Source organism: Orycteropus afer, unplaced genomic scaffold (assembly GCF_000298275.1).
Source record: "Orycteropus afer afer isolate SDZICR_OR568_19922 unplaced genomic scaffold, OryAfe1.0 scaffold00201, whole genome shotgun sequence".
In the NCBI taxonomy this organism is placed as follows: Eukaryota; Metazoa; Chordata; class Mammalia; order Tubulidentata; family Orycteropodidae; genus Orycteropus; species Orycteropus afer.
This window is the reverse complement of record NW_006921788.1, coordinates 1855770-1867853: the sequence shown is the minus strand read 5'-3', so window position 1 is coordinate 1867853 and position 12084 is coordinate 1855770. Positions and strand designations below refer to the sequence as shown.

Genomic DNA, 12084 nt, shown 5'->3' with positions numbered 1-12084 from the left:
GCATCCATTGCAGCTCTCAAGGTTGTCCCGGACCTTAATATCTCACCAAGGAGCTGGTTTGAATATACACATAGAAAAGGAGAAGGCAGGCAGCAGATAAGGATAGGAGTGAAGAGACAATCCCTTACATGCTTTCTCCAAGCACATTGTCTGGTTTGTGTGAATGCAAAGACAGATGTCCTATAAGATGGTGCTGTTCAAAAAGCATAGTCTGAGGATGAAGGCTGGCCTGCAAATTATTACCAGTTCACAGCCTCTTAAGTACTGAGAGTGTTTAGAAACTCTCAGAGCTATTTGGCACTGCTGCAGCATCCGACTGTGTGTTCAGTGGTCTTGTCTCATTGATCAGTGGTATAGTGCCTAGACCGGCCAGGGGCTTATAGAACTCACATGGTAAGTCCTGTGTGGTGTGTGCTGCCCATTATTTGTGCTCAGTAGTTCTGTGTGTCAGTCTACAACAAATTGGAAATGGAAACAAACTGGCCTTTCACCATCACTAGTTTGAGAAGTTAGTGTTCTAAGATGTGCTGAGTATGTTGTGGTTAGTTTTTGTCAAGTCAGCTCTGACTCATGGCGACCTTATGTGTAACAAGATGAAATGTTGCTGGTTCGGTACCATCTCCATGATCATTGGTATCTTTGTGTTTTTCGTCATAGCTACTGTACATTTTGAGTACCTTCCTACCTAGGGGCCTCATCTTCTAGCACTGTATCAGCAATATTCTGTTGCAATCCATAAAGTTTTCATTAGTTAATGCTTGGAAGTACTCTCACCCTGGAAGCACCACTGAAACCTGCCCACCGTGGGTGACCCTGCTGGTATGTGAAATACCAGTGGTATAGTTTCCAGCATCATAGCAATACTCAAGCCACCACAGTATGACAAATGGACAGACAGGTGGTAGGCATGAAATACATCTACCCCTATATGGGGAAAAGCACAGGGGGAGGGAGATACAAGTCTGTCCCTTCCAGCAGAGATCCCATAGTCAAATGGGTTTGGATAGAGACAGTGATAACCAGGTGCATGTCGGCCCCATCTGAAGGGGAAAGCTGCTGCTCAGCTCCAGCTGATTCCTGTCGTGTGCAAGCATATTTATTCAACTAACACTTACATAGCTCTTACCATGTGCCAAGCATTGTTCTGAACACTTTATAAATATTAGTTCATTTAATGTAATCATCATAATCCTATGAGGGGTTCTCATTGCACAGTTGAAGAAACTAAGGCACAGAGAGGTTGCAGGACTTATTCAGAGGCACCCAACTTTTAAGTGACAGAGGAGGGATTTGAACCTATGCCTATGACTCCAGAGTGATGCTTTTAACCACACCAGGTTGCCAACCTAATATGGGTCCCACACTGTCAGATCTTCCATTGTTCTTGAAAAGTTAAAAATGGGGATTTTTCACATGCAACCTATTTTAACTCTCAGCTAGACAAACCAAACCTGTCTCTGAGTTGTAGGATGTCTATAGAGTTTGTTTTACCTTTTATCCTCCCCTCAAATGCCTTCACATCTGTGTTCTCATTTGTCCCAGAGAGACAGACCCATGTTTCAAATGAAAAAAAATGAGGCCTCAGTGACTAAGCGCCTGGCCTGATGTCGTAGAAGTGAGCAATTAATGCAGAGTGATGTCTGCCTGGCTTCCTGCCCAGTTTGTGTTGTTCTCAAAAGATTCATGTGCTATAATTATTTAAGAGGCCAGGAGATAAATATGTAATTCGACCTCTAAAGCTGAATTTCTCGAAGCTAGACCACCTGCATTAGAACCATTGGGGCACTGATGAACACATGGACCCCTGGAATTCCCCCAGATCTGCTGCATCAGACTCTCTGGAGGTGGGGCCCAGAAATCTGCTTGTAACCTGCTTCCTGCTGATGCTGCTGCATTGTTACCTGAGAATAGTTGCTCCTGGGTTTGCCTGTTCTGACTCTGTTGTCTTCATACTGTGATTCCTGAGGCAGGCATAATTGCTGGGGGTAGGGGAATGCTGGAGAAACTGAGTAAGAAATTACCTTCCCACCTAAGGAAGAAATCTGGGAAATTATCCCCCCGATTTTTTTTTTTTAATAATATTTTATTGTGTTTAGGGTAAAAGTTTGCACTTTTAGGTTCCTATTTAACAGTTGCTACACAAATTATTCAGTGATACTACTGGTTACATTTTTCACAGTCATTCTCATTCATCCCTTCTGGTTATACCATTTCCTGTACTCTTGTTTCCCTGCCTTCTTACCTTCTCATCTTTACTTTAGTGTAATTTTTGACCATTTGATCTCCTATGGATGATTTTTTTAAAGGAGCTCATTACTCATGGGTGATATTCTTTATTTTATGATCCACTCTGCTGTTTAGCTAAAAGCTGACCTCAAAGAGCCCCCTGATTTTTTTATGGATCCTTCAGCAAAGCAACTAATGCCCCCTGTCTCTAGGATTTTTAGAAGGCAGCCCTGAACTGTATCTGACAAATCTGAGAGAAAAGTTCCTGGAATCAGCCCTGTGCAGTAATACAGTAGCTACTAGCCAAGTTTGACTATGGAAATTTAAATTAAATTAAAATTTCATTTCCTCAGTTGCACTTGCTGTGTTTCAAGTGCTCATTAGCACTGAACTGTCTTTTAAATGTCACTTAATTGTAATTAATTTAAATTTCAATAGCCACATGTGGCTAGTGGCTACCCTGTTGGACAGCAAAAATGACAGAAGTGAGCTTTTAAGATGGGTGCAGTATCAACCTCATCTTCAGTTCCTTTGGAAATTCTGACTGAGCAGTTAAAGGCCCTTCATCATTCAGGAGCTGTGTGGCCTTGAAGAAGTCACTTAAATTCTGTAAGTTTCAGTTTCCTCATCTATGGAATTTGTTACATAATCATATGTCTATTGTAGGGTTTCTGTGAAAATTAAATGATGATACATTTAATTTCATTAGTATAGTCCCTCACACATAATCAACCAAAAACCAAACCGACTGCTATTGCATCAATTCTAACTCTTGGCGACCCAGTGTGTTACAAAGTAGAACTACTCGTGGGGTTTTCTTGGCTGTGGTCTTTACAAAAACAGATCACCAGGCCTTTCTTCCACAGCACTGCTAGGTGGGTCTAAACCACTAATCTTTATGTTAGTAAACAAGCACTGTTTGTGCCAGCCAGGACCTCTTCCTGACACATATATGTTGTTGTTGTTGTGTGCCAACAAGTCGATTCTGAAAGCATGCAACAACATGTGTATGTCCTAAGGCATTTGACTGCTAACCAGAAGGCTGGCAGTTCAAATCCACCAGCCATTCCTCAGAAGGAAGATTGGGCTATCTACATGGTGTACAGATACCACCTCGGAAACCCAAGGAGCGTTCACTATGGGTTGGATCCGACTAGACAGCAGGGAGTTTGATTTGTTGGTTCTTTTTTTATATAATGGCCCTATAGGGAGCTCTGGTGGTATCGTGGTTAAGGCAATTTGGCTGCTTACTAAAAGGTTGATAATTCGAACCTCCTAGCCACTCTGTGGGAGAAAGATGGGGCAGTCTGCTTCTGTAAAGATTTACAGTCTTTGAAATCCAATGGAGTCATAGCAGTGAATCAGAATGAACTCAATGGCAATGAGTTTTGTTTTTTTTAGTGACCCTGTAAGACAGAGAAGAACTGCCCTATAGTGTTTCCTAGGCTGTAATCTTTATGAGGAGCTTTGGTGGTATAGTGGGTAAGGCATTTGGCTGCTAACCAGTAGGTTGATAGTTCAAAATGAACAGCTACTCCACAGAAGAATATGAGGCAATCTAGTTCTGTAAATATTTACAGCCTTGGAAACCCAACAGGGATCACAATGAGTCAGAATTGACTCAATGGCAGTGGGCTTGGTTTTGTTGGTTTCATCTTTATGGAAGCAGATTGCCAGATGGGATGGAGCCTCTGGTAGTTTTGAACTACTGACCTTTCCAGTAGCAGCTGAGCCCTTAACCATTGCACCACTAGAGTTTCTTCATTTATATAAATATATATGAATAAAGCCCACCTTGATAGTTACTTGATGCCATTATTGTTGTTGTTTTCATCATCATCATTTCTTCCTCTTCCCAAGCACATTCATCTATAGTTTTGGCTCCTTAGATAGCTTTTGGGAGCTCTAGTGGTATAGTGCCTAAGGCATTTGACTGCTAACCAGAAGACTGGTGGTTCAAACCCACCAGCCACTCCTCGGAAGGAAGGTTGACAATCTACTTCTGTAGTGATACCACCTCAGAAACCCAAGGAGGGGTCGCTATGAGTCGGATCTGACTCAACAGCAGTGCGTTGCATTTTTTTTGTTGTTGTTAGATAGCTTTGATGGCTAGTAACTCCTCCCAACATCTCCCAGTTGAGCAGGTTACCATTTTTGGTGTTTTAAAAATGCTCCTGTGTGCTTCTTGCCAGCTTGAGAAACAGGGAATTAAAGAAATCCATTTGTGCCCTTGTGTTTCCATGAACTTGTCAGACACAACAGTGTGACAAAAAGATTGTGGCTAATATTCTAAGCACAGCTTGTCATTCATCATTAGAGCAGACCCTAAATTGTCTTTCACATCCACACCCACGCACACATGCGTGCATGTGCCAAAGACGTGATGCTGACTGAACTTGGAGAGCCAGTCTTTCTGCTCCCCACCCTTGCCATTGCCTTTGAATTTTGCTAAAAAAATTCTGTAGTCTTTTGAGAGGACAGATTTCTGTACTGTCTCTGTATCTTTAAATCCTAGAATCACATCTGTGAGTAACTTGTATGTATCACAAAAGGCTTAGTCAAAACACTTGGAGCCTTTGGTTGAAGCCAGATTTTGAGATAATGGATTTTTTTTTCCATGGTTGGTAACTTACGTTATTGAATGTATCAGTACTGTTTAATCTGGCACAAGGCTGGATCTTTTCGTGGGCAGCATTTTTCCCTAGAACAGACCTGGAAAAACAGGTCTCTTGTGGCTCCTTGGAAGGAAGGTTGGGCAATCTACTTCCATAATGATACTGCCTCAGAAACCTAAGAGGGGTCCCTATGAGTCAGATCCAGCTTGACGACAGTGAGTGGCTGGCCAGCCTTGAATCCGGACTTTGACACCTCCTGGCAATATATGGTCCCTTCTTCTTGGAAAACACAGTCCATCCCTAGTGCTCACACAGTGCATCAGGCAGTCATCGACTCCTCTTGCCAGGCCACAGCATGAGAGCCTTGCAGCAGCTCTAACTTAGCCATTCCCTAAATGGACCTGACAGCAGCTTGCAGCCTGAATGATCAGAGCATAAGAAATTGTAGCGATAGGAGCATCAACAACAACTGATATTATTGTGTTGATCATGTAATAGGTACAATCCCAAGCATTTACATGAATTAACTCATTTAATCCTCACAACAACCTTATGAGGCAGGTTCAGTTGTTATTTCCATTTTAGGGATGGCATAATAAGGCATGAGGAGGCTTAGTAGCCCCTAGGCCACTTAGCTCAAAAATGCAGGAGCAAGATTCAAAATTGAGCACTCTAGCTCCAGAGCCTATGTCCTTAACTGGGTTACCCTGGCAGAACTGGAATATGATGATGAGGAAGATACTGCTGGTAATGATGATAATCAGAATACACCACTGAGTAATACCTGCCATCCTAAGGACTTCATTTATAACATCTCTTTATCCCTCACAACAACCCTCTAAGATTTTGCGGATAAGAAAACTAAGGTTCATAAAAGTTGTGACCACGTGGTCACCACACAGGGCCAGGATTTGAACCCAGGTGGTGTGATACACTGTAAATCCCTTGCTCTTAACTGCTCTGATACACATCCTCACAGAAATGGTCATGGTCACTGTGAGGAGATTTGCACATTGACTGTTACAGCCGGATCACTAGTGTGTCTGTTTGACTCTGACAGGGCTAGAGTGAAGTTTGAGAACACCAGTGTCAAGTGAAAGTTGAACAGCAAGAGGCAAATTTGGCAGTCCAAGGTGATGTGCCGGGCTCAGAGGTAGGACGTGATGTGGGGGAAATTGAGCCCAAATAAAGATTGTCCAAGAATGGGTACCCAGGCAGGAGGCAGAAGTGTAGCCACAAGGTAGGTTCAGGGTTCAAATCCTACACAGGACCAGGTGGGTGATAGAGTTGGAATTGGAACTGTTTGCTTCAAGCATGGTAACCACCACAGGACAACTGGAGATTGTCACCTGGTCACCAGTGAAGGACCCTGGTGTGAAATGATGAGAGTGGGAATACAACTCGTCCTTGGGGATCAACTGGATTCTAGAAGGGGTGGTGAGAGCTGGAACCTATAGGAAGGGGATGCAAGATGTGGATGAGAATGAGGGAAATGAAAGATGATTTCTCTTAATTCCTTCAGCAAATGTGATTGGAGAGCCTTCTCTCTGAGTTACAGCAGAGTGAATGAGAACATGGGCTGTAGACCAGTCTGCCTGCCAGGGTTGGAAAGTGGACATTGCAATTTAATAGCTGTGTGAAGCTGGACAGCTGACTTATCTATTCTGTACCTCGGTGTCCTCATCTTGGAAATCTGTTGGCAGTTGTACCCTAACTTTAGAGGTTTATTATGAGAATTAAATGAGTTATCTCTTATAAAGAATTTAGAACAGTGACTGATACCCCATAACTGGCCAGTGAATATTAGTTATTATTAGTACGTGCCACTGCCTGTTCGAGGTGTTGGGGATGCAATGCTGAACGAAAAGACACATGGGCTTCGCCCTCTTGCTCCTTGTAGTCTAGTGGAGTCGATAAGCAATAACTAACCATACAATATAAAATTGCATCTATGTCAAGCATCGTGCTAGGAGAACATACAAAGAGGGATGTGATAGAGTCAGGGAGTCAGAGAGGGCATCACTGAAAAAGTGATGCTTGAGGGATAGAGGAAGGAGCCCTTTAGGCAGTGAGAGCAGTATGTGCACAGGTCCTGTGGTAGGAAGAAATGGTGAGTGTGAAGAACTGGAAGAAAACCCTGTAGTGAATAGAGTATAGAGAGTAATGAAATTGGAAAGATGAAAGTCCTGGATGATGCATAGACTTTTAGGGTATTTTAAGAGTTTTGATTTTTCTACTGAAGGCAAAAGGAGCCCTCTTGGTGCAGTGGTTAAGCGCTCAGCTGCTAAATGAAAGGTCGGCAGTTCAAACCCACCAGCCAGTCATGGGAGAAAGATGTGACAGTCTGCTTTTGTAAAGATTAAACCCCCTTCCCCATTGTCATCAAGTTGATTCCAACTCATAGTGACCCTATAGGGCAGAGTAGAACTGTCCCACTGAGTTTTCAAGGCTGTAAATCTTTCCAGAAGCAGACTGCCACATCTCCTGCAGAGAAGCTAGTAGGTTCAGAGCAGCTGGTAGGTTCAAACTGCTGACTTTTCCATTAGTAGCTGATCACTTTAACTATTGCACCACTAGAGCTCCTCTGTAAAGATTACAGCCTTGGAAACTCAGTGAGGCAATTCTATTCTTTCCTGTAGGATTGTTATGAATCATGATCAACTCACGGCAACGGAAAGCCATTGAAGTGTCAGGCCAAGCAGGGAGGGGGGAGGTAACATGTAAGATTTGTATTTAGAAAAGCTGGCTCCAGCTGCTGGGTGGGAAGAAGAGGGTAGGTGCCATTGTAAGGCAGTCTAGGACTGTGCAGTCCAGGCAAGAGGTGAACATGGCAGCACCCAGCTATAGACAGGAAGACATCTGAAATAAGGGAATGAATAGCATGATGACTTAGCATAGGAAATTGGCAAAGATGTACAGCCCCTGGGGGAAGGGTACTGGGAGACAGAGGAGGATAGATTTGAAAACCTAAAAATGAAGAAAACTTTCACCCCAGCTGGAAGTGCAAATGTCATTGACCTGGATATAGAGGTCAGAGACACTGCAAGAATGCAAGTCTGAAAGGGCTTCTTGCCGCCTTTGATCAGTGTTGAATTTTTGCAGCATATCTATACCCTTAACACGCATCACCTACACACCCTGGCAAGGGAAACTCAGTTGTGCAACACCGAGACATATTGATTGTAAGGAGATAATGGGGATAATTTTCCAGCATTGCTGGCAAACTAGGAAAGAATGAGAAAACAGCATTGTGTGATTCTGAAGGAACAACTGGAACAGCTCACTTTACCAAGAATATCTGAAACACTGCTTTTATAATGACTGTAATGGAGAACGTTTCTATATTTAATTTGGAGAAGGAACATTTCTCCTGTTTTTCTGCATAACTTGGTTATCCGTTCTTTAACCCAATTTCTTTATTAAATAGTTGAGTAAAATCTCCTAACCAGCTGGCACCCAGTTATTTGGTGGCCACACCTCAGACGTGCTCATGAATGGTATAACCCAAATCTTTCTGTTCATTGCTTTGCTGGGGAAGATATATGGCCCAGTCTGGAATTAAATATTTGAAAACCTAGACCTTACCTTAAGGAGCTCTGGTGGTGTAGTGGATAAGGCATTTGGCTGCTAACCACAGGGTCAGTGGTTCAAGTCCACCAGTTGCTCCACAGAAGGGAGATGGGGCATTCTACTTCAGGTAAGGATTTACAGCCTTGAAAACCCAGTGGGGATTGCTGTGAGTCAGAATCCACTCAATAGCCATGAGTTTGGTTTTGTTTTGAGGCCTTACCCTGAATCCTATTGGTTTGTCCCCAGGCCAGTCTGGGAGATAGTTAGAAAATGCATAGTGATTGTCTTTGTTCTCTGGAATCAAAAAACTCTTGTTTACAGATGTCCCTATCAAATGGTAACTGGTATGTAAACAATGAAGATTGTTTGCTTGTTTGTTTAAATCGGGTAACTGCAAACTTCACAGATATTTGGTTTCAAATACAGCTGGATTTGAAAATGATGTCATCAAGACTCAGTTTCTTTCCATCTCTCAGTTCTCGTTTCTTTCAGTTTGACTTCATTCTTAGGTATATTCTTCCTAGGAGTACAAAGATGACTGTCAACAGCTCCACACTAAAATCCATTAGCATCAGATACCATTTGTTGACTTGGGCCACCTCACAATTCCTAAACTAACCCCAGTGGCCAGGGGGAATGGATTGCTCTAATTGGCCAGGCCTAAGTCACATGCCCATCCTCGGAGCCAGGTGATAGGATTGTTGTTGCTGTTGATAGGTGATAGGATACAGCCCATCAAAAGCACAGTGATTGAGTAATTGGAGAGGGGGAGGCCCAAAGGGTAATCAAGGTAGTATTTCTAAAAGAGGAATGTGTGCTGTGAGAAGCTAACAACCACCTCATCTCCTGTGAACCGTAGGTATCCCATCCCTGATCTGGATCCTTCCTCCAGAAACGCCAACATCCAGGACTTGACATCAAATTTCCCTTATGTATTTTAACCAAGATTTTCTGGAGACGGTGCTCTGGTCTTTGGGGTATGTCCCTGTAGCGATTTTAATGCAGGGATTTCAGGCCAGTGAGGAGATGTTTGCAGGGTTTGGGAAGTTTGATTGGATGATGTCCAAATCCCAAGCACGAGGCTGCCTCTCCCTCATGGTTAGGACTGAGGTGACTGAGGAACACCTTTGGACTAGCCCCTTGGGATAACTTCCTCTCTGCTCCTCAAGGAAAGTTGTCCCTTTCGGGTTATTTTTTCCTGCTCTTAAGGTCACCCCTGGCTCACAGACCAGGAGCCAGATCTTGGCTTGTCCCTTCCGTCTTTTTCTATGTCCATTTCCTGGACTGTGAAGAAAGGAGTAGTGGATGGGGCAGAGCTGGCCCAGAGTGGCCCAGGCTCCCCTGCTTAATGTCATGGTCTCATTACCATTTTATGGGCCCAGGGAAATTTTTTCTCATGTCCTGGTTTTTGATAACCATTTAGGAGGCTTATTTATAACCTCTTTGGGCGTGGGCAGTCATCTGTGCCCAGAGTAAGTAACCATGGCTGCTGACAGAGAAGAAAAGATTGCTGATTTTATTCATTTTATTACTGAAAAAGCAACACTGGAAAAATGAGTCCATGCTTGGGAAGGGGGGAGAGGGCAGGGTGTGTTTCAGTCTGGTACCAAATTTTATAGAGTAGATTTTTTAAAGAATATGTGCATGTTTTGCTTGGAAGTTTTGAATTTGTCAGTTTCACAAAGAGAAATAAGATTGGTCTTATCCAACTGAAAATGGCCTTAAAACCTACCTAGGAATTTTATAAATAGATAGATATACATATACACACATATGGGAGCTCTGGTGGTGTAGTGCATTTGACCAGTCACTCTTCAGAAGGAAGACTGGGCAATCTACTTCCATAGAGATACTGCCTCAGAAACCCAAGGAGGGGTCACTATGAGTCAAAGCCAGCTTGATGGCAGTGAATTTGGTTTGGTTGTTTTTTATACACACACACGCAATTAGGAAAATGTCGAAGAGAAAATTAAGGGAAAAAATACCCTTCTTATCACTCAGCTATTGTTAATATTTTGGTCAGTTTTCTTCTTTTTTTCCCCCTATATATCAGTATGTTTTTTTTTTTTCCCCTAACTTAATTGTAAATATACTGAATATTTTGTGTCCTGAATTGTTTCATTTATGTGGTAGTTAAGTTTGTATGTCAATTTGGCTGGTCCTGGTTGAGTGACTGGGCAGTTGGATGTAGTATTCCCCATGATGAGACTGGTAATCAACTCCATGGTGCAATCTACTGTGAGCAGCTGAGAAGCTGCTTTGGTTATGTGGTCTGCTTCCTGTATATAAGGAGAAGCCTTGGGGAATGGACTCTAGCTTATCGCATGTTTGAACTCTGTATGTAGCCATGTCATTGTTCAGCAGCCTGCTATGCCTTGCTGATCCTGGGACTTTAATTAATGGCCTGCCATATGGTTTGGTAACATTGGGACTGCCTTTTTACTTGTCAACCTTGGGCTTGTCAGTCACAGCAGCCAGCAGCTGTCTGAAGGAAGAAAAGCCTCCAGCTTCAGTGGGCCAGGAGCGGGAGGCAGAGCTGAAGCCCAAGGTTGAGGGGCTTTCACGCAGCCCCTAGAGCCTGGCACATTGAACTCAGACTTAAAGCCTCCAAATTTTAAGAATATACTACTGTTTGTTAAGGTCATCCCATTTGTGGTATATTCATGCCAGAGTGGTACTAGGTAACCAAAACAAATTGAATTCTGTCATTAGCTTATTTTCATAGCTTTTGTACCCATCATTTATAATGATTTCATTAATATTCAGTTTATAGATATTACCACACCTCCAGAATTAGACGTTTAAGCAGTTTCCAAAATGAGTTTTGTTGTTTTTTTTTCCTTTGATTTCCATCAACATAATGTATTTTTTGCCTTCCCTTTACTTATAAACACAAACAAACCTTGTAAATATCTTGTCTTAGGAGCTAGCCAGATCTTTGACCTTCTCAATTTGACCATTTGGTAAAGTTTGTGTACCAGCTCCTCCTTCCACTGTTCTGGTGATAGCATGAGCCTGACTACCAATTCTGCACCAACCGTCATTTGTCTTAACTAACCCTCCTGTGCCCATGCACAGAGGAACCCCTTCCCTGAAGTGCCTCCCAGAGTAAAAGAGAGCTGTTATTGGGTGCCCTCAGGTCAGTTCTCAGTCATCCCGCGTATAACAGAACAAAACACTGCCTGGTCCTGCACCATCCGCACAATTGTTGCTATCCTTGAGCCCATTGTTGGAGCCACTGTGCCAATCCATCTCATTGAGGGTCTTCTTCCTAGTCTGTTTTAGTCTGGAGCTCTGCTGAAGCCTGTCCACCATATGTGACCCTGCTGGTATTTGAAATCCCAGTGCCATAGCTTTCAAGCCACCACAGTATGACAAACTGGCAGATGAGTGGTGGAGTAGAAAGCTAATGCCATTAAAATCCCACTTGGTGATTTAGTGGTGGAATTCTTGCCCCCCAGTGATCTGGATTTGATTCCTGGCCAGTGCATCTCACTTACAGCCATCATTCCTCCTTCACTGGTGGCCTGCATGTTGCTATCATCCTGAACAAGGTTCAGTGGAGGTTCCAGATTAAGACAGACTAGGAAGAAAGGCTTGGTGATGTGCTTCTGAAAATTAGCTAATGAAAACCCGGTGGGCCCACAGAGAATCTTGGGGATAACGCAGGACC

The 12084-nt window shown here is 43.1% G+C and overlaps 1 protein-coding gene across 1 annotated transcript in view; it reads left to right on the top strand.

Moving 5' to 3' along the window:
• The window catches only part of PRICKLE2 (prickle planar cell polarity protein 2), a 114567-nt gene that overhangs the window by 51429 nt on the left and 51054 nt on the right, over positions 1 to 12084 (top strand). The gene's annotated exons all lie outside the window — the stretch shown is intronic.